Source organism: Dioscorea cayenensis, chromosome 7 (genome assembly GCF_009730915.1).
Source record: "Dioscorea cayenensis subsp. rotundata cultivar TDr96_F1 chromosome 7, TDr96_F1_v2_PseudoChromosome.rev07_lg8_w22 25.fasta, whole genome shotgun sequence".
NCBI classification, from domain to species: Eukaryota; Viridiplantae; Streptophyta; class Magnoliopsida; order Dioscoreales; family Dioscoreaceae; genus Dioscorea; species Dioscorea cayenensis.
In genome coordinates, this window is record NC_052477.1 from 23216937 (window position 1) to 23241375 (window position 24439).

The 24439-nt window shown below is 38.1% G+C and overlaps 1 non-coding gene across 1 annotated transcript; it reads right to left on the reverse strand.

Moving 5' to 3' along the window:
* Positions 1 to 16035: 16035 nt before the first annotated feature.
* On the reverse strand, positions 16036 to 16142 carry LOC120266118. Its single transcript, XR_005537960.1, has one exon. It is a non-coding gene; the product is annotated as a small nucleolar RNA R71 (small nucleolar RNA).
* Positions 16143 to 24439: the final 8297 nt, after the last annotated feature.

Below are 24439 nucleotides of genomic sequence, written 5' to 3' on the forward strand. Positions count from 1 at the left end.
ATCAGTTAACTTGCCGAAGATGCGCTAGCACCAGGCATATTGCGATCAACTACCCCCGGAGATGGCCGTCATTTCAAGCGATGGATGTGAAAAGGAAGAAAAGACAGAGATTGAAGAACCCTATCCCGGAGGCTCGCCGGCTGACCATGTGCCCTCCCCGTCAAAGTTTGTCCAAGCCTCACCAGAGTTCACTTCTTTGAGAGTCTCTCTGCCAATAACAGAAGACATAATTAAATCGATAGAGGAGTTAAGGAAAATGATAGTGATCACAATGATCACCGTAAATGCTAGTGTGAATTCCCTCGCTGAAGCGCTGTCAGAAATGTTAAATGTTGTATTGGGTAATATAACTCCTTACGAAAACCACTTCATCCTGGCCATGAGCTCGACGAGGTCTGTTACTTTTGTTAATACTCTCAAAATAAAGAGAAGAAAATTAGTGAAAAAACAGAGGAAAAACCAAAGAAAAACAACTGCAAACCCTTCTTTTTCATTAGAACCTTATCCCCAATTACAGCAAGCTTGTCTTTTTAACCCATTAAGACTATAGTGTAAAACACGTGTCAACATTCACTACTTTCCATTTCTATGCCTTGAACTTAGGCCAACATCCCCTGATGATCAAATTAGAACCGTCCATTTTCCTTCACATTCTATACAGCTTTCCCTCCTATTAATACTCATTCAAACATATAAAGAAAACTAAATAGAACACATAACAAAAAACAAAAACAATTCCATACACTCTTTAAACATCTCAACTTCAAATACTAAACTCTTCCCTTCAGCACATTCCTCCTGCATTGCTTCAATCATCTTCTAACACTCTCTTCCTTGATTGAAGCTTACATATGCCAAGTTGACTTCTAGACTTGCAAAAGCTTTGAGCAACAAGACATTTTGTGAAGATATCAGCTAATTGCTCATCTGATCTGCAGAAACATAACTGAACCATTTGATTCTGTACTAACTCTCTGACAAAATGATATTTTATACTTATATGCTTTGTTCTATTATGTAATACAGGATTCTTAGCAATAGACATGCATGCTTTACTGTCACAATTTATAACAATTGGTTCTTCCAGTATTACTCCATAGTCTTGTAAAACTTGTTTCACATAAATAGCTTGACAGCACGTTGCTCCCAAACCATAATATTTAGCTTCTGTTGTAGATAAAGCCACCACATCCTATTTTTTAGAATGCCAACATATTACTCCCAAACCAAGGTTAAACACAGCCCTTGAGGTACTTTTTCTATCAATTAAATTACCTCCCCAATCACTATTAGTAAAGGCCTTTAACTTGAACTTTAAGCTTCTATCATAATGAATACCAAAATCAACTATACCAGAAAGATGCCTCAAAATATGTTTTCCTACTCCCCAGTGAACCTTGTTGGGCTTACTCATGAATCTTGACAATAAATTCACAGCATACATGATATCTGGTCTCGAATGAGTCAAGTATAATAACTTACCAATCAACCTTCTATAATTTGTTGCATCAAATAATTCAGATTGATCAAACAATTAAAACTTTGCACTCTAAGTCAAAGGTAAAGAAAATGTCTTACAATTATGCATATTATGAGTTTTCAATAGATCCTCCATATATTATTTTTTGTGACACAAATATGCCCAGTTGATCTTGTTTAATCTCTAGACCCAAAAGATATGACATTAAAACAAGATCATTCATTTAAAATTCTCCTTTCATAGCCTAACAGAAATTATTAATAAGCAGGAAGGATGAGCTCATATACACCAAATCATCATCATATACACACACTATCAATTGCTCACCATTTTCCTCAATTTTTTTTGTACAATGTATGCTTAATCACACTATGTTTAAATCCCTGAGATTGAAACCATGCATCTAATCTCCCATAGCAAACCCTCGGAGCTTGCTTTAAACCATATAGGGCTTTAATCAATTTATACACTAATTCTTCTTTTCCAGGAATTTCGAAACCCTTTGGTTGTGCCACATAGACCTCCTCTTCAATCTTGCCATTTAGAAATGCAGATTTAGCATCTAAATGGAATATTTGCTAACCATTACTTGCTGCTAAAGCCAACAACATCCTCATTGTATCCATCCTTGCTACAGGAGCAAATAGCTCTTCATAATCCACTCTATACCCCTGTGCATAACCCTTTGCCGCCAACCTTGCTTTGAACTTCTATACTTCTCTTGTCGGTTTATACGTTGTTTTATAAATCCATTTAACAATAATAACCTTTCTGTCAGGTGGTAATACACATAATTCCCAAGTCTCAATCTTTTAAATTGACTCTATTTCTACTGCCATAGCCTTCTACCAAATCTTTGAATGTTGTGCCTCTTCATAGGACACTATCAGATACCGTGAGAGCAAATAAGCAACTTTCATACACATGTCTGAGAGATCCGACTTTTTGTATTGGTGACACATCAACTTTTGAACTACTGCTTTGCATTGGCTGAAAATCTGAATTTCCTGAAGCATCTGAACTATCTTGCTACACATTTTCAGTAACTATACCAATACCAGAATTATTAATTAGCCTAGGTAGTATAATTCTTCTCTCTCCAACACTATTACTCCAATTCCATGTTTAATTCTCTGCAAAAGTTATATCTCTGCTAATAAAGACTACTTTTGTACCTGGAATATATATCCTGTAAGCTTTAGATGCATAAGCATGCCCAATAAAAATTCCTTTGATAGCTCTATCATCCAATTTTTGAGCTCTCTGCGCATGAGGATAACCAATACATCTAAATGTCCTTAAGTGATGTACTTTAGGCTTCATTCCAAACCAAGCTTCAAATGGAGTCTGATTAAACACAACTTTAGTTGGAGAAATATTTGAAATGTTTAATGCTGTCAATACTTCTTTTGCCCAGAACTCATTTGGCAATTTACTGAATTTCAGAATACATATAACCTTTTCTATCAACACCCTATTTTTCCTCTCAGCCACCCCATTCTACTGAGGTGAATATGGTGCAGACAATTCATGTCCAATACCCAAATTTCCACAGAAATGTTCAAATTCATTTGAACAAAACTCATCCCCTCTATCATTCTTGATTGTTCTTAATTTCTCAGCTATCTACCTCTCTACTAATGCGAAAAATTTTAAAGCGACTGAACAACTCATACTTGTTTCTCAATAAATAAACCAAACATATCCTTGTAAAATCATCGAGAAAAAGTAAGAAATACCCGTTGCATCCATGGGATTCTGTTAGCATAGGCCCACAAACTTTTGCATGAACCAGCTACAACATGAATTTGGCTCTCCAAGCATTTCCTGAAGTAAAGGGCAATCTCACCTGCTTTCCATAAATACATGCTTCACATTACTTAAAATTCTACAGTTGAGGTTATCCTAACACCAAATTTTACTGATACATTAACTGCAGATTCCGAAAACTCAAGTGTCCAAACCTTTTGTGCCATAATAAAGCTTGCTTCTCACCACTAATAGCAACATTAGCTAGTATACTTTCTGAAAACACAACAAGATACAAGTTATTACTATTCCTTCATATTGTTAATAATAAATCACCAGTTTGAGCATTCTTAATACAACATCCTTTGTCTCCAAACACAACATTGTACCCACATGCAGTCAATTGACCAATGCTCAGCAAATTATGAGCCAAGCTTGGAACAAACTTCACATCGTGAATTAATTTTTTGTTACCACCACAGGAGTTAACTTCAACTAAACCTCTACCTTTGACTTGCACCTCCTTGTCATCACCTAACCTGACTGAATGCTCCATTAACTGATCTAACTGATGAAACAAATCCTTCTTACCAGTCATATGATTAGAAGCTCCACTATCCAACAACTAGACTTCAGAATGATTCACACCTAACCCCTCATGCACCATAAACAGACTGACATCTTCATTTGAGCCTTGATCACCCCTAGAACTTCATCCTTTCTCAAAATTCTATCTTGAGACTGAGACCAACAGTGAGATCTCATGTGCCCAAATCTTCCACAATTAAAGCACTGCACATTTTGAAAATTCCCACTACCTAATCTCTAACCTCCATATTCCTTCCACCTTGCCTTGGACCACCAAAATTCCTAGGACTAGAATGAAATTTCTGTTGAAATTGTCTCTGATAATTTACTCTTCCTTCATAAGAGAACCTGCTTCTACCATCACCATAATTTCTGCCTTTTCCTCTTATAAATCTTCCTCTTGTTCTTGCAAAACCTCTACCTCTGCCATAAGACCCTGACACATCTTCACAACCACTGCTTGAACCACTAGAAACTGATGTCTTTCCCTTCATATAAAACACTCTATCATCAACAGCAGTGTCAATGAATCTACTAAACCTGACCTCATAAGCTTGTAGACTTCCACTTAATTCACTCATAATAAGCATTTCAACATCTCTAGCCTCCTCAATGGATTTAATGACATTATCAAACTTAGGTATAACACTTCTTATTATATTAGCAACCACTTCCTTCTTTTCTAAATCATACCCAAGTCCTTTGATCTGATTCACCAAAGAAATTAACCTTGAAACGTACTGCTGCACTGCTTCATTCTCCTTCATCTGTAAAACTTCAAATTTTTGTCTAAGAGTATGCCTCTTCACTGTCACAATATTAGAAGATCCATGAATTTCTGATTTAATATGTTCTCAGGCTTCTTTGGCAGTTCTAAACCTCACAATTCTATCAAATATTGATTCTTCAACTACCTGCTAAATTAAATACAAAGTTCTAGCATCTTCCTTCTTACTCTCTTTCTTCGGATCATTTGTCCCTTCCTTGAGAGGTCCATGCTCCAAAACAGCCCATAAGTCTTGGCTTTCAAAAAGGGTCATCATCTTAACACTCCATCTTTCATATCCATCTCCTTTAAAAACTGGCAATGAAGTATGTGTAAATGCAAACGTACCAGAACTAGAATCTAATGCCATTTTCATCCAATTTCAGCAACCTTCTTATCACTTCTTCCACCCAACTTCTATGCACGCAGCACTTCAAACAAAAACAGTAACACACCAACCTCCAACAGAATAAAAACACAACCACGCAAAGACCACAAGGGTTCTGATACCACTGTTGTCAATATTATCAAAATATAGAGAAGAAGATCAGTGAAAAAATAGAGGAAAACCCAAAGAAAAACAACTACAAACCCTTCTTTTTCATTAGAACCTTATCCCCAATTACAGCAAGCTTGACTTTTTAACCCATTGAGACTATAGTGGAAAACACATGTCAACATTGACTGCTTTCCATTTCTATGCCTCGAACTTAGGCCAACAACCCCTCATGATCAAATCAAAACCATCCATTTTCTGTCACTTTCTCTTCAGCTTTCCTTCCTGTTAATACTTATTCAAACATATACAGAAAACTAAATAAAGCACGTAACAAAAAACAAAAACAATTCCATACATTCTTTAAACATCTCAGCTTTAAATACTAAACTCTTCCCTTCAGCACATTCCTTCTTCATTACTTCAATCATCTTCTAATAGTTATCGCGATGGTCAAACGCAGCCCTCTCACCCTTAAAACCAAACTAGGACATTGCACCCTTAGTCTTTTGCCGTGGACGCCGAAATTTAGTTCTCACGCCCTCACCTCTTGCAACTACCACTGGATCAAGCTCTCCAATATGCCACTGCATTGCTGGAATTGGGACTCCATTGTTGCCATTCTATGGTCGCTTGGAGTTCTGATTTACGTCCAAAAGAGGGAGAAATCCTCGCTCAAGTTCCATCGGTTGATGGCTCGGTTGAAGAAACCAATCTCTTTTCCAATGTAGGTTGTTATTGATGTCGGGATGAGAAGCTTCATCACCCTCCTCGAAGACTCTAGCATCCTTGTCCTTGGATCGAGATTATCTCATGCCAACCCTAGCCTGTTCCGACAGTGGAAAAAACTTCTAAACTTTATAAATTGTCTGATCTATTGGACGAACCAATCTTGTTGTAGATCTCTCGGCAACCCCAAAGCAGCTCTTAGTGTATTCCATATGAGTTGAAGGGCAAAGCCCTTGATCAACTGTATCTCCTTGTCGAGAATTTTGGCAAAAATTCCAAGCTTAGCTCTAATCTCGGCCAAATGATTGTAAGTAAAAAAACCTCTCCCCCTCCCCAGACAAACATCTCTATGAGGATCGGACCCACTGGGGGCCGGCAAGTAAGTCCCAATCTCTCATCGGGGGTGAAACTACCAAGGAGGGGGACACACAGTATGTGAATAGAATTGTGGTGCCAAGCACTCGTCCAACAGCAGTTTATCGGCCTCGTGATAAACACTCTAAAAGTTAACTTGTGGCCATGGTAACATCCATTTCTAAGCCTCGAGATCAACACTCGGGTGTGGATGCAGCTCTTGGGATAAATTCTAGTATTTAAAACATCATCACAATGCCTCGAGATGTGGAACCAATGCATATGAGATTTCCAGTGATTTAAATTCCATCCCATTACCTCGTGTTGCAGTTCCCAAAGCTCCAGAGATTCTCACTTCTTCCACTCACTCACCTTTGCCTCAGGATGAGAATTCAGCAAGAATTTCAACCCATCCAGATGGATTAAATAGAGATGAGATACAACATGATCCATCTCTACCTTCTATCCTACAGATTTTGCCTCAGGATAAGCTCATATCCGTTGGCTCTTCCACATTTGCTCCTCAAATTGTCTCTTTTGCTAAATTAGGGGTGTTAGCATCTCATCTAAAAATTCTTCCGCATTCCATAACAATCTCAGAAGGTTTCACTTGGGTCATCCTGCATGGGGGATGGACATTCATTCCCAAGGTAAATTCAGATAAATTTGCTGATTTTGAGCAGTCTCCTCCTCAACCCTCCCCTGACAATCCCCTAAATGAGGAACTTGTAGATTGGGTTGATGATGATGACAAGGATTACTTGGCCGATGACTTTGTAGATGATTATACATTTTTTAGGAGATTCAAAAGCTATAGAAGATACTCACTCTGCGCTTTCGGTCTCTCTACATCCTAGTGATGGTGCTAAAGATATAGAAGAAGGGATGATGGATCTTGATGTTCTCGATTCTCTCATCAGCCATGACAAGAAAACCACCGGTGATTAGTTCAACCTTGTTCCATTAGCCCCTAATGATCAGTCAACACTTGTTCCATCAGCTACCTCTGTCCATGCTCAAATTCGCAAAAGTGACAGAACCAAAAAGCCCTCAACAAGATGGAATGAAGAGGTAGGCTTCATCCTCCTAACAACCTATATCGGCCAAGAAGAAAGTACCAGAAGATCCCAGAGAATGTACACTTCCTTTAAATCATGCCTCTCTAAATTTCTGGTCTGATTTGCCATTACAAAACTGTAGTACTGCTTGTGGGGTTAAATTCATGGGTTTTTCTAATCATAAATTTAAATGTTTTGAAATTTTATACAAATTAGAAGAAAATAGAGATTCTTCTGACAAAGGTACTTCCCTGAGGCTTGCGTCTCAGACTTCCAACCTTTCTCCATGAAAATTTTTTCATGGAATGTTTGAGTCCTTGACAGGGCCTTTAAACGCTACCTAGTTAAGGATTTCCTATCCTCTACAAGAGCTTGTATAGTCTATCTTCAGGAATCCAAAATTCAAGATTTACATCGATCTTTGTGGAAATTGATGTGAACACCTACAAGTGCACGGGGTCATCAAGTAATACCTTGTGCGTGACACATGGTTCGTATTTCTCTGGGCCAAGTAGCTACCCTTACTTCCTCTTTACTCATTGTTTAGCCTATAAATTTGAGTGCCAGTGTCCTAAACTACTAGAAAGGATTAAAAAACTACTAAAGTAAGAAATCTACACGCTTAGGCAAATGAGTGGGAAAACTAGAGAAAAGAGTGGTCACGGATGCGGATTCCCTTGGGGCTACTAATGCTAGAAAAGCACTAGGTTTGCAAAGCAATGGTGATTTTGGACCAAGAGATTCCTAAAGTAGGTAATCCCTAGGGATGACTTCACGGTTTGACTCATGGGCACAAGGATGCGCGTGAAAACCTCGGGATTTTTGCTGAAATTTTTGTAAAGTGCTACTTTAAACTGCAACTTCTCCAGCAACCTTACATGCATCTTCATGGCCATCAGGTTGCCCGTCAAGAAAACCTGAGACTTTGTCGTTTCTCTAATATATTGTGCTAAGTATTGCTATAGTGTTGTTGCAGTACCTGGGGCTCTGAAACGCCATTTTCGATGCTAATTTCTTTTTCTCAACTAGTCGCCGACCTCATCTAGCGCTTCTTTAAGACTGTTACACGAATGAAAATCAATTAAACCATAAAATTGCATCTATTCATCAAAGAATATGTGAATAGTACATAAGTTATATGTATAGAATACATACATTTAGGCATTTATTTAAAATCGATCCGGGGTAAATTGCTTGGAAGCATTTTAACAATACTCATCCATCATTTGTATCAGAGAGTTAAAATGTAAGGTTGGGATTATGCACTGATAGATTCTAACCTTTTGGACAAACATGGCAATAGTATTCCTCTTGACCAGTGTAGTTACACCTTACAACTTACCTTCTTCGTTGTGTATGAAGGATTATTATATGTTCCTTACAATAATAGTTCCTGGACCCAAAACTCCAAAAGACATGTTGGATGTGTATTTACAACCCTTTATTGAAGAAATGAAGCATTTGTGGGAAATTGGGGTTGAAACCTATGATGCATCACTGAAGAATAATTTTCAAATGCGTGCCGACTTATGTGGACCACAAGTGATTTCTTAGCATATTCAATGTTATCTAGATGGAGTACAGCAGGTAAAACTGCATGTTTGTACTGTAAAAAATATTCAGATGCATTTACTCTAACAAAAGGTGGGAAACAATCTTGGTTTGACAATTACCGACAATTCTTACATCCTAACCATCCATTTAGAAGAAATAAAATAGCTTTTTATAAAAATAGAATCATAAGAAAAATGGATCTTGCTATTCTTTCCGGTGATGAGATCTTAGAAGAAATAGAAAGTCTGAGCTTAAAGTGAGTCATGGACTTTGGTGCTTATAAGACTAACTGCCGAACTGCCAGGAATAGTGGTTGGAGAAAACAAAGCATTTTTTGGGATTTACCCTATTGGCAGATAAATCCTATTCGACACAACCTTGATGTTATGCACATTGAGAAAAATGTGTTTGATAATATATTCAACACTGTGATGAAATGTAGAAGGGAAGTCTAAGGATAACACTAAATCAAGGGAAGACTTGAAGGAATTTTGCTATCAGCTTGAATTAGCAAAGAATGAAAGAATGAAGCTACATGGAAATATCCAAAGGCATGTTATACTCTCAATAAATCGTCAAAAATAGTGTTGTGTTAATAGCTTCAAAATCTCAAGTTCCCAAATGGATATGTGTCAAACATGGGCCGGTGTGTTGACATGCGAAAGCTAAAGCTTTTCGGGATGAAAAGTCATGACTGCCGTGTCTTCATGCAGAGATTATTCCTGATAAATTTCAGGGAATTGTTTCCATTAAGTGTTTGGCGGGCATTAACAGAAATGAGTAATTTCTTCAGAGCCCTCACTTCATCCGTTATCCGAGAAGAAGATATGTTAAGGCTTAATGATGAAATCCCCATAATCATTTGTAAATTGGAACGTATATTTCCCCCCAATTTTCTTTGATTCAATGGAGCATTTTCCAGTGCATTTAGCATATGAAGCATGGATGGCGGGTCGGGTACAATATCAATGGATGTATCCATTCAAGAAGTTAAACACTATATTATGTCTTCTACATATTCTTAACATTAATAAAATTATTCATCTTGTAAAATATATAAAATTATAGGTATCTAAGGAAGCTAAAGAAGAATGTGAGAAATAAAGCCAAAGTTGAAGGCTCAATATGTAATGGCTATTTAGTCGAGGAAGCTTCAACATTCTGTGCACTTTATTTTGAACCACATATGAAGACAAGGCATCGCAAGGTGCCACGTAATCATGACAGTGGGGAAGATCCAACGGAACAAGCGAGCAACTTATCAATTTTCGTATGTCCTGGTAGGCCATCAGGAAAAGCAAAAACTAAATACCTAATGGAAGAAGAATTTCTTTGTTTGCCTTCAGATTTTTTGCTAACTTGTGCATTTGTTTCAATAAGAATCATTTTTGTCAATGAGTTAAACTCAACAAATCCAGACATCGATGATGGATGCATTGATGAGATATTGGAATGTGAATTCGCGATGTGGTTCTTCACCTTTGCTCATAAGCCTTCGAATGACATTTCCAACCAATTTTGTAAGACTTGTCAAAAGGATTGCTAAGAAGTTATAAATCTTATAGTGGGTGCATAGTGAATGGCTTCAAATTTTATACAAAGAACTATAGTTCAGATAGAGCAACAATGAATAGTGGTGTATGTATGAAAGGCACAAATTATACGATGGATGAAAATGGCTTCTACGGCCAATTAGTTGAAGTTTATGTTTGGAGTACTTAGGATTACCAATCAAGTGAACAATTTTGTTTAGATGTAATTGGTTTGATCCGACACCAAATTTGGGGATCAAATGTCATCATGAGTATAAGCTAGTTGATGTGAATCACAAGTGGTTCTTCAATAATATGAACCATTTGTTCTTGCTAATAAGTAAATAATTAATTAAGAGTCTGTTAACGGGTTACATAGATGTATCCATGAAAAAGAAATATTATGTTACAAATTTTATAAGATTTTAATCATTTAGATAATCATATTTATTGATTAATTAAATAAATTAAAGCGTGACAAAGTTGACTGGTTGGCAGTGTTTAAAGTGAAAGCTAGATATATTGTAGAGCTTCCTGAATAATCATATACGACGACATCAATATCCGTTGAAGCACCTTTTTTAGCAAGATGAAAATGAATTTTGCTTGACACAGATAAATTATAATGATGCAAAACCATCTCTACGTGACCCAACAGATGCATTTATTGAAATAGACGATGAAGAAGTTGAGAGTGAAGAGGAACCTCTGTATGAACCAGAAAACAATGATGAAGATGATGACCTTGAAGAAGTTGAGAGTAGTAGTGTATAAATTTAAGGTATTATGTTGATGAAAGTGTTATGAGCAACAAACATGAGTTAATAGTCATGATAGCATATGTTCATTATGAATTGTGTTGAAATCATACATGCATATATATATGTATGTATGTATATATATATATGTATATATATGCATATATATATATATATATATATATATATATATATATATATATATTTATATTGATATATTGTCTGATGTGGTGATACTTGTTCAGGCAAGGAAGAGAGGGATGGGTCGTAGAGGAGGCTCCAAACGTAGAGGCTCATTTGATCATATAACACACAAGGGTTCAATTGCAGATTAAGAGAATCAGCGTATTCATGGTGAGCATGATACTGAGCCTTTTACATCTGTTGTAGTGGATCATCTATTGGTATCATTTGCTGGCAATATATTTGTTGGATCATCATCATTATCATCATCATCATCTATTTTTACTCCTTGTGCTAGTGGAGGCACTACTCCTGATAACAGATCCATTGATCATGCTATAGAGACTCCAGCATCCATAGATAAATTCGCTCCTATTATTGTGTTGGAGAAGTCTTGTATACATTTAGTTAACGTAGTGTAAGTATTAAATTGTTATTCTTTTTTTTTTTTGATTGATAGAACATTATGATAGAGAACAATTTTGATCATAATGGCCTACACAACATTTGGGTTTAGGCCAATACTAGATTATTGATCATACAACTTAGGTATATATTTTTTAATGATAGAAAAACCTCAATAATAATCGGTGATGTCTGATCATACAACTTAGGTATCTATTTTTTTTCCCATGTTCTTACTTTTAATTCAATATTATATTTGGTAAATTCCAAAAAAAACAAGGTTTAGTCTAGTTCCACACCTGTTGTAGTGGGCCATCTATTGGTATCATTTGCTGGCAATATATTTGTTGGATCATCATCATTATCATCATCATCATCTATTTCTACTCCTTGTGCTAGTGGAGGCACTACTCCTGGTAACAGATCCATTGATCATGCTAGAGAGACTCCAGCATCCATAGATAAATTGGCTCCTATTATTGTGTTGGAGAAGTCTTGTATACATTTAGTTAACGTAGTGTAAGTATTAAATTGTTATTCTTTTTTTTTTTTTTGATTGATAGAACATTATGATAGAGAACAATTTTGATCATAATGGCCTACACAACATTTGGGTTTAGGCCAATACTAGATTATTGATCATACAACTTAGGTATATATTTTTTTAATGATAGAAAAACCTCAATAATAATCGGTGATGTCTGATCATACAACTTAGGTATCTATTTTTTTTCCCATGTTCTTACTTTTAATTCAATATTATATTTGGTAAATTCCAAAAAAAACAAGGTTTAGTCTAATGTAAACCTCAATAACAATCTGGTGTTTGAATTTTTTTTACATATTGAATTTCCTTTTTAAGTTATATTACATCATACTTCTTCAATATGTTGCAAAATTTATATTTTCGGCCAAAATAATATAATTTAAACTTTACTATAATAGTAGCCACTTCTTCGTAGATCATTATTTAATTGTAGATGCTTCTTTGATATAAATCATATTTTGGAGGTAAAACTAAAAAAGGCAAAATAGTACACTCTTCTTACTTGAGTTCTTAGATCCAGAATTCTATGGATGGAAGTCTGAAATAGAGAGAGAGAGAGAGAGAGAGAGAGAGAGAGAGAGAGAGAAAATAGTAATACCCATTGGTAACAAAAGTTCAAGTTAATGCTTTAAAATATAACTATGAAAAGCATATGAGGAATAACTTTGGTTACTATTGCTGTACAGCGTTTCTTGAGGCTGAGATGATTCTTTCTTGGGAAAGCATGCAAAACAAATTGTCTCCATTTCTATATCTTATGTTGTCACATTTGTTGGCAACTTATTAATTTGGGTGAACATTTCTTGCAAGTTTATACAACCCTTATATAAAATGAGTGCCTTAGAGTCTAAAGCCTTTAATTTTTCTTTTTTTTCTTTTTTTTATAAAAAAGGGAATTCATTGCATATGATGACACTTTAGATTTTAGATTTGTTTAGTTGATTTTCAATTCTCAAACAAACTTATTTTTAAGGAATGTAAATAGTTGGTTTTCTTCCTTGCTGTTTTTACTTCTGATGCTCTAGATATTAGTTTGGCATTATCTAATGAAGTTTTAATGATACACTATGACATGAAGAATCATATTAAAATTATCTAAATGTCTATTTCAAATAGAGAATTCAGGTATTTGGTCGTGCAACATAAACTAAGACCTTCCATTTACTAAAGTCCTATTCTTTACTTTGATCTAGTCTGGCTAATTAGTGTCATGCTATCCGCAAATCATAAAATATTCATCAGATTCATTCAAAATTCTTTTCATTATGTTTTGAGTTTCTAAGTAGTTGCTTCCTCAATCTATAGAGTAAAGTTCCTTGGCATTTAATGGCATGGACAATCAGCTAGCACTTGGATTTTATTTGCATTTCAAATCAACCGCAATATATTTATTTAGTTGATTTTTAATTCTAGAACATACTGATTTTAAAGGAATATAAGTAGTTGGTTTTGGGAAAATGATAAGTGCTTGTCTAATAGTAATACGAAGTATTCTTTTCTTACATTGAGCATTGCTTTTCTCAGATTTTATCGCTTATGCATGTGTATTTATGTTCTTTTGCGCATGTAGGGTTGTGGAGACAAGTATGAAAGAAAGAAACCAAAAGTAGATCGTGGATGAAATTTCTTGATGAAATCTTGGAGTGAACAAATGTTAAGACACAAGTTGTGCTTAAAGACATGTGAGTATGTGCCAACCTCCGTTGTGCTCGAGTGAACATGCAAATTGGAAGGGCACAAAGGCAGTCACACTCATGTAGCAGTTTACTGTAACAAAGTTTTGTAGCAAATCACTGTAGCTGTTACTGTTCATAGCACACTGAAAATTCGATTTCTGGAGATTCACACGGGCATGTGGAAATTCCATATGCCCGTGTGGATGCCCGATTCCAGCACTATTTAAGTCGTGATTTGAGGCATTTTGAAGGATCTTTTTCCAAACTTTTTCCCATATTTTCCCCAACTTTGGAGGCTCTTGCGGCTAGGGTTTGGAGAGACTATGGTAAGATTTTTGGAGTGGTTCTATAGCCTTCAACACCATGTTCTTTCGGAAGATAGTTATTGGAAAGCTTTCGTCGGCATCGATTCAGTGAGGTGTGCCCTAGGCTTGACGAGGGAACCTTTGGAGAAGACGAGGCTACTCCACAAGACCATTGATACATACTACAAGGGGGTTTTACTTATGTATTGCATGTTTTTACTTTCAATTTCATTATTGATTGTATCTTGCTCCATGGAGAGCTAAACCCCTAGTGGGTGCTTGGACTTGTAAACCCTAGGATGATTTTGTTTCATTGACCTTTCATTATGCTTTCTTTAATTGATGTTCTAATTGACTTCCAATCTTGATTGCTTGTTGAAGTGATTTTCAATTAGAGTGGCACTATGGTTGAAAATCCATCTTCATAATCCTTGTGGATGAGTGACACACCATGAGGGTTAGACAAAGCTAAATTGGAGAGGATTGAGAGGATGAGTTGAGAGGTAGCGAAACGTCCCCTTTCCCTTCCAGTGTGATTTATCCAACCTCCTTGGTCTAAGAGTTCTTTGTAGTCACAATAGAGTGAAGTGCTAAGAGAGGAACTTCGCTAGGGCTTATTTGCGTAAGCAACAGAGTAAAGCGTTGAAGTAATCCTTAGTGTTAGGGCTTAATTGTGACTAGGGGTTTTTCGCCTGGACCAAAGTGTTAGATCTAGATTAAGGAATAGGGTTTATCACTTAGAGTCCCTAGAGCTTTGTGTAACTTTGTACAGTGTGAGGCGTCGAGAGCATTCCTTTCCGCTGGGGCATAGTGTAGGGTTAGTCACGGTTGACCTTAGGTTTGGGACAGTGTGTTTAATGATTTTCATGACTCATTAAACATCCATTAGAAGATATAATGATCGGTCTTGCACTTGAAGCAATAGTCCTAGGGTGAGCAATGTCTGGGTGCCACACTTTCAATCGATTACCTCTCCTATCATTTTATTGCGTCTCCTTCTTGTTCTTTTTATTTCTATTTGCATCGATATTGTTCACCTCACTTTGAATCATCTTCACCATAGTTAAATAGCAATTCTTGTGTTTCTGATCTCTATTCCCTATTGATATAACTACCCACTCACCAGAGTACTTTATTACTTCGACAACCTGTGTACTTACGGTATACACACGCAGGGGTATGTCAAGTTTTTGGCACCGTTGAAGGAGAATAGTCATTTTGGAAACACTTTGTACTTTGCTATTTTAGCTATTCATCATTTGTTATATTTTACACTTTTTTATTCTTCCATCATTCTGATTTGTTTTTCTTTCTTTGGTTGCAGCTCCAGGTTATGACCCGAGGATACCCTTCAATATTGGTTGAAGGAGATCCGGACATTGGATGAAAAAATCATAAAAAGGGAAAAGAACCTATGCAAGAACAGTCTAATCAAGATGAAATAGAAGTTGAAGAGTTTAATAATATGGCAGAACAGAATGAGCAGCAGAGGATACTCTCAGATTATGCCAAACCCGCAGTTCTTGGCACGAAGTCTAGTATTGTGCGGCCACCGATTAAGGCTCAGAATTTCGAGCTCAAGCAAGGCTTCATACAGATGTTACAACAGTCGGCACAGTTTAATGGTTTAGCCGATGAGGATCCAAACAATCACATAGAGAACTTCTTAGAGGTGTGCGACATGTTCAAGATCATTGGTGTTATGGATGATGCTATCAAGTTGAGGGCGTTCCCATTTTCCTTGAAAGGGAGAGCGGAGCAATGGCTACAATCATTACCTAGAGCATCGATAACTTCATGGGAGGAAATAGTAGAAGCTTTTCTTGCCCGATATTTCCAACCTGGAAAATCCGCGAAGCTTAGGAATGAAATATCCTCTTTTGTGCAAACTGAATTGGAGTCTCTTTTTAAGACATGGGATAGGTTCAAGGAGCTCCTGAGAAAATGTAATCAACATGGGTTTCCCGAGTGGATGATTATTTAGACTTTCTATAGCGGGTTGAACCCAAGCACAAAGTAGATATTTGATGCTGCAGCAAGACATACCTTACGGAGCAAGGCCCCTGAAGAAGCCCGACATCTCATTGAGGAAATGACTATGAACAGTTATCAGTGGAACACAAGGAATAGAAAGAACGTAGCCGGACTTTATGAGATTGATACAGTTACCTCATTGAAGTCCCAAGTTGAGTCATTGAGCAATAAGTTAGATACTCTAACTTCTCCTATAGTGGCGGCCGTGCGAGTTGCACTTGGTGTGGGGGAGGATATGCTCCATCTGATTACCTAATTTCTATTGTTGGTACATCCTCAGTGGAGCAGGTTGACTTTGTGGGTAATGCAATAAGAGGCCAAGAAAATCCGTATAACAATACCTACAATCCAGGGTGGAGGAGTCACCCTAACCTTTCCTGGAGTAGTCAAGGGCAACAAAAGACCATGGCACCACCGGGGTTCCAACAACAACAACAATCCCCGAAAATGGAGAATCGAGTTTCAGGGTTAGAAAACTGGATGCCCAATTTAGAGAAGGCTTTGACCAAGTTATTCAATTATCGGATACGAGATTTCAATCGATTTAAGCCATACTTCGTAATTACACCGCATCATTGCACAACTTAGAGAATCAAGTGGGGCAAATTGTGAAGTCATTATCAGAGAGACCTCAAGGAAGCTTGCTAAGTAACACAGAAACCAACCCAAGAGAACATGTGAAGGTGATCACTTTGAGAAGTGGTCGTGAAGTTGAGGGTAGGCTACCGAGTGAGAAGACCAATGTTGAAGCACCCGAGGTCGTGAAGGTTGAGTAGAGAACTAAAGGAAAGGAGGTGGCACCCCCACCTTACAAGCCAAGAATCCCTTACCCTTCAAGGTTGTGGAACGACAAAAATGATGAGCAATACAAGAAGTTCTTGGGTCTATTTAAGCAGTTGCACATCAACATTCCATTTGTAGAGGCGTTATCTCAAATGCCTCATTATGCAAAGTTTCTCAAGTACCTCTTAACAAACAAGAGGAAGTTGAAGGAGAGTGCATATGTCATTCTAGCATCAATGTCATTATGCAAACAAGAAGAAACACCCTGGAAGCTTTATCATTCCAGCAAACATTGGTAATTTGGGTGAAGAAAAGGCATTAGCTGATTAAGATGCTAGCATCAATGTCATTCCTTAGATATTCTTCAAGAAACTAGGCTTGGGAGAGCCTAGGCCCACTTGGATGACACTTCAATTGGTGGATCGAACAGTTAGGCATTCAAGGGGCATCATTGAAGACGTACTTGTGAAAGTTGACAAGTAAATATTTCCCATAGATTTTGTAGTGTTGGATATTGATGAGGATGTCAACATTGAAGACGTACTTGGAAGGCCATTCTTGCGCACTTCCAAGGCTCTTATTGACATGGATAGCAGGGAGTTGATTTTACGAGTTGGTGATGACAAGTTGACATACCGGGCCTCACCGAAGCCATGCGACATTCTCTTGATTTTGATGATACTCTTTACTTTCTTGACACTACTGATGAGTTAATTGATCAATACATACAGGAAATGATCTGTCCAGACCATATGAAGGGGTGCTAGATCAAGAAGTGGAGAACAAAGATGTTTTGACACTTGGTCTAGAGGACAAGATGCAGCCCACCCCGGGGATCATGAAAAGGATGATCCAAAAGATGAAGCGAGCAAGGAGATACCACAAGAAGCACCCCAAGACTAATGGGGATGTGCAAACACAGAGTAAGGGTGATGAACCCTTGTGTGGTAGCAAGCTCGATAACTCCCTCTCTACCTTGATTAGATTATGTTCATCATGCTTTCAGGTTGTCGGTAAGAGGGAAAGCTTCATTTATGAGCCCCCGTGAGGTAAGAAGAGGTATGTTAAGCTTAGTGACATTAAACAAGCGCTTCTTGGGAGGCAACCCAAGTCTTTATTGTTTTTCTAGGTTTTAGTTTAGTACTTGCATGAATAAAAGCTTTAGTGTTGGTGTCTTAATCTTTTACATACTTTTGCTATGTTTTTTCTCATGGATTATTGGTGTTTTTGTGTGCTTAACTGTGGTTGGTGAAGTTTCTTGGTCATTTGAGCATGTTTTCCATGTTTCTCTTGTCAGTTTTGTATAGTATAGGAAGACTCTGAGTGTGTGTAAGTGTGCAAAAATTTTCTACAGAGTCTATGATTTTTCTAAGTCATCTAGAGAAGACACACGGCCATGTGGATTCCAGATGGCCGTATGTTTCTGTTCAGAGCTCATTCAAAGAGGACACAAGGGCATGTGTCTGCCCCTGTAAATGACCTTCTGACAGTCACACACCCGTGGGTATTTTTCACACGGGCGTGTGTTTCTCTGCAGAGTTTTACACTCCATCCCGAGAAGACACAGGGACGTGTGAGTGTCCCTGTGAGTACCGCTGTGGGTATCCACACGCCCATGTGGAATTTCCATATTGGCATGTGGAACACTTAGCCAAATTTTTCGGGTGGACAGAGAAGCCATAAGGGCATGTGGGTACACCTGTGGGTCGGGCACACGGGCGTGGGGAATTTCCACACGCCAATGTGAATGCATTCAGAGATAGCTAGAGGCTATCCTGAGAGCACACAGGGGCGTGTGTTTGCCCTTGTGATCTCTCCTATGGAGTTACGCGGGCGTGGGTAATTTCCACACGCCCATGTGGATATGCAGACAATGAATAGGCGAGACTTTTCTTTATAAACCTAATCGCGCCCCTTCGTTCTTTAACTCCCAAACACTTAAACGACGCCTCCCTCGCTCTTTCGACCCCTCACTGTCTATTTATAGAGTTCTAGGGTTGTTTTCCAGCCGTATTTCAAGCTTTTCATCTCCATTTCGTCGGTAAGCCCTCATTCTCTTTTGCTTTCGCCAATCTTGTTTTATTTCGATTAATCTGGTGAATGTTGTTTTGTTTTCATGTTAAATGGTTGGTGCATGCTTTAGAATGCTTTTAGAAACAAATTTATGATGTATTTTTGGATTTTGGCATAGTGGCCATGCGGTTTTCACGCCAAGTGGATCAATACGGGCGTGTGGAATTTCCACATGACCGTGTGGATTTTTACAGTATTGATTTCTTGAATTTATTTGATCAATTCTCTTTTTAATTCTTGTAGATATGGCATACAGGACCAAGAAAACGGTCGGTAAGCGTCCACCCGAATCTTCTCCCGAGCCGGAACATATGGAGTTCACGATTCCGGAGCATCAGGCTCGGTTTGAGTGCCTATCGAAACTCAAGTTCGGTCAGACATGGTTCCTGGACTTGAGTGCATTGAGAGAGGTTCAGCTAGATAACAATAAGATGGAGAAAGCTAAGGAGCTTCTATCCATGGGAGGCTGGAGACGGTTATCGTCGATCAGAGACCCAACTATCCGCATGTTGACGCTAGAGGTGTTGGCATCATTTGAGTTTGATCGCGCGTACTCCAGCTTTGACAGTATAGACACCATTTAGTTCAAAGCCTTTGGACAGTATCACAGTATGAGTGTTACACAGTTTTCAGTCCGAATGAGTCTGTATGATAAGGCATTCACAGATACAGAGGAGTACGGTCAACTTCCGATAAATTACCCCGGCAGCTTGACGCAGCAGCACACATATAGAGCACTTTGTGGGCAGGGACAATATGAGCCGGGGGTGTTGAAGGCCACATGTCTTTCTCGGCTGAGCTACAGATACATTCATGCCGTCCTGAGTAGATCAGTGAACGGCCATAGCGATAGCACCAGTGAACTCAGTCAACAGGAGCTATTATATTTATATTCTATGGTACAGAGTACACTGATTCACCTTGGACACATCCTGTGAAAGAACTTACGGCATCAAGGTCAATATGCCATTATCGGCATCCTCTTCTAAGGCCCCTACATTACTAGACTCCTCAGTGGGATGGGTTTGCTAGACGCAATCAGGGGGGCCGAGAAGATAATAGTATACGCTCCCTTTGGCATAGAGACCATACGTTTGATGGGCATGGTGAGGAGATATAGAGATGGGGTTTATGTGATGAACATGCCCCCACCAGCACCAGAGATAGCCGAGGGTGGGGATGATGCAGCAGAGGAGTCTCAGCTTGCGCAGGAGCCACAGCCTGAGTAGATGGAGATTGAGGTACCCACTACATCACAGGAGCCACCACCAGTTCAGATGTTTTCTTCATCTCGAGCCTATGATCATTTTGAGAGGCTTGAGAGTGCAGTGGGGGTGTTACAGATAGAGATAGCTGAGGTTCATACGACACAGGCCGCGAACCATGCTGAGGTGATGGCACGTCTAGATAGTTTACAACAGTTACTTGAGAGAGACATGACCTTGCCGTTTATTATGAGACCCCGGGCTCCACCGACTCCTCAGGCATCCCAGCACCACCATCACCACCAGCACCACTAGTATTTTTCCCAGTACCACCTACTTCACCAACAACAGCAGAGACAGTGCCTGACATTGATGCTTGATGCGTCTTTACTTTTACTTGTCTTTATGTTTTTGTAGTTCATTTCTGCATTATATTTTGGACTTGTATCACTCAGAAAGGATCTTCCTTCTGAGTTTATCTTTTATTTTCAGTTGTTTCGAGTTGTATTTCATTTTCATATCTTTATAAACTCAAGTTTATTTTGGTTTTGTTGAGCTTCACTAAACCCCCTTGTGTATATTTGCAGATGGTCTTGTGAGTCTGAAAATTGAGGATTAGTCATTGACATGGTCAATGTGACATTCACATGGCCGTGTATGCTCCATAACCCATTAGAACTCAACTCTCAATGAATATAGCTCCATCAAACATACCATAAGGAGTTCAGGGGAGTATTTTTTTCAATTGCCCACCTCCACATATGTTTTTGATTGCTTTATATTTTATTGTGTTTTCATGCGTACATTGAGGGTAATGTACATATTAAGTGTGAGGGGAGTTCACATTACACATATTCTATACTTATGCTTTCATTATATATGCTCATGTAGCCAATGGCGGTTCACCTTAGTTGCAATGGTTGTATTCTTAAGTTTAGGTGAATTTTATACATTGAATGTTCTCATGCTCTAGTTTTTACTTGAATTTATAGGAATTTTTCCCCGATTTACACTTGTTACACTACTCACTCATTAAACTTTGTGGAAACTCAAGTTTGACGTTTAAGGGACTAGTTAGTTGTTTCTTATTTTAATTTCTTTGAAAAAAAAAATCTTTGTTTTGTTTGTGCATTGGGAGTGGAAAGAGCTACCACCTATGAAGTATGAAGCTACTCTCATAAGTCGGATACTAGTTATGCCCTAATGAGAGAAAGAGCTATCTCATGGGATGAGTGAAAGCTACTACCCCGGTAGAAAGAGCTACCACCTCGAAAGTGTGAAAGCCACCTTAGCGGCTGCTTAGGAAAGGGCTACCTTAGATGATGTGTGAAGCTACTACCGTCTTTTTTTCTTTCGTTTGTACATAAATAAGTCCCTTATACTTAGAACTTTGAGGAGTATATGTTGGGTTGACTTGAGTGAGTTTACACACACTTACACGATATCGGGTTGTTGTCCTTTTTTATTCAAGTTTTTAGCTAGAACATTGATTTTTCGTATTCGGTGTTTGAAATTTTTCCTTACTTGTAGAATACCTCCCTTGCATGCTTTTGGTGAACCTAAGGCCAAGCACTTTAAATATTTCCTTCTTCTATACTTCAATATTTTATTTTTTGCTTGAGGACAAGCAAAAGCTTAAGTGTGGGGGAGTTTGATAAGTGCTTGTGTAATAGTAATATGAAGTATTCTTTTCTTACATTGAGCATTGCTTTTCTTAGATTTTATCGTTTATGCATGTGCATTTGTATTCTTTTGCACATGTAGGGTTGTGGAGACAAGTATAAAAGAAAGAAACCAAAAGTAGATCGTGGATGAAATTTGTTGATGAAATCTTGGAGTGAACAAACGTGAAGACACAAGTTGTGCTTAAAGACATGTGAGTATGTGCCAACCTCTGTTGTGCTAGAGTGAACATGCAAATTGGAAGGACACAAAGGCAGTCACACTCATGTGTTCTGACTTGTGCAATGCTAGCAAGATCTTCGTCAAATGTGATTTTATTGAAGACGCAACGTGATCTACCACATGGATGTGTGCCCATTCATGTGGCCTCGATGAATAGTGTGGATTCGGGAATATTTTTGGCAAAGCACTATAGTAAAGTATTGTAGCAAATCACTGTAGTAGTTACTGTTCACAGCGTGCTGAAAATTTGATTCCTAGAGATTCACACGAGCGTGTGGAAATTCCACACGCCCGTGTGGATGCTCGATTCTAGCCCTATTTAAGTCGCGATTTGGGTGTTTTAAAGGATCTTTTTCCAACTTTTTTCCCATCTTTTCCCCAACTTTGGAGTCACTCACGGCTAGGGTTTGGAGAGGCTTTGGCAAGGTTTTTGGAGTGGTTCTACGGCCTTCAACACCGTATTCCTTCGAAAGATAGTTATTGGGGGAGCTTTCGTCAGCATCAATTCGGCGAGGTGTACCGTAGGCTTGACAAGGAAACCTTTGGAGAAGACGAAGCTACTCCACAAGACCATCGATAAGGACTACAAGGGGGGTTTACTTATGGATTGTATGTTTTTACTTTCAATTTCATTATTGATTGTATCTTGCTCCATGGAGAGCTAAACCCCTAGTGGGTGCTTGGACTTGTAAACCCTAGGATGATTTTGTTTCATTGACCTTTCATTATGTTTTCTTTAATTGATGTTCTAATTGACTTCCAATCTTGATTGCTTGTTGAAGTGATTTTCCCTTAGAGTGACACTATGGTTGAGAATCCATCTTTGTAATCCTTGTGGATGAGTGACACACCATGCGGGTTAGACAAAGCTAGATTGGAGTTGGTTGAGAGGGTGAGTCGAGAGGTAGCGGAATGCCCCCTTTCCCTTCCGGTGTGATTTATCGTACCTCCGTGTTCCAAGAGTTTTTTGCAGTTACAATAGAGTGAAGTACTAATAGAGGAACTCCGTTGGGGCTTAGTTACGCAAGCAAAGAGTGAAGTGTTGAAGTAATCCTTAGTGCTTGGGCTTAATTGTGACTAGGGGTCTTTCGCCTGGACCAAAGGATTAGATCTAGATTACAGAATAGGGTTTATCACTTGGAGTCCCTAGAGATTTATGTAACCTTGCACAGTGTGAGGCGTCGAGAGCATTCCTTTCTGCCGGGGCATAGTGTAGGGTTAGTCACGGTTGACTTTAGGTTTGGGACCGTGTGTTTAAAGATTTCTACGACTCATTAAACATTAGTTAGGAGATATAATGATCGGTCTTGCACTTGAAGCATTAGTCCTAAGGTGAGCAATGTCCGGGTGCCCCACTTTCTATCGATTGCCTCTCCTATCATTTTATTGCGTCTCCTTCTTGTTCTTTTTATTTCTATTTGCATCGATATTGTTTACACCACTTTGAATCATCTCCACCATAGTTAAATGCAATTCTTGTGTTTCTGATCACTATTCCTTGTGGATACGACTAACCACTCACTAGGGTACTTTATTACTTTGATAACTCGTGCACTTGCGGTATACACACACAAGGGGTGTGTCAGTCAATAGAACCATAAACTTGGACCATGTACTCAACCCATATACTCTGACAATTTGCCTAAGTAGTTTGCTTTGGTATGTGCTTTTTATGGCATCATTTGAATTTTTCCGGCAGTGAAAAATGATGCTTATTGTTTTCAATCATTTGTTACATTATTTAGGACGTGTGACTGAATTCTTGTATACTAATTAGTATATGATAAGACACTGATTCTTAACTGCAAGTTTGATTTGAAATTCATCTAAGCATTTTAACAAATGATGTGTAATATTTTCTATTATCTGTTAGTATATTTAAGATGTGTGATCGAACTTTTGTATACTAATTAGCATGTGATATGACACTAATTCTTTTGCTTTAATCCAATTGTCAAAATTATGACTAGGTAATCCAATAACCAAGAAAAGGAATCCTTTCTAGCATGATATTGGCATATGATAGGACATTTATTTTTTTATTTAATATTACTTGTGCTTCCTGTTCCTAATTTTCTAAATTATGATATACGATAAACACAAGAAGATATCACTTCTAGTATGATATTAAAATATTGAACTTTGATCTTTAGTCACTCATTTTCCACGAGGGCCTCATCTACTCCCCAGATGGTCTTCTGGGTAGCGGAAGAGTTGGTTTGTAGTAAGAATAAAAAAGAATTGTGATGCAAAGAGTTT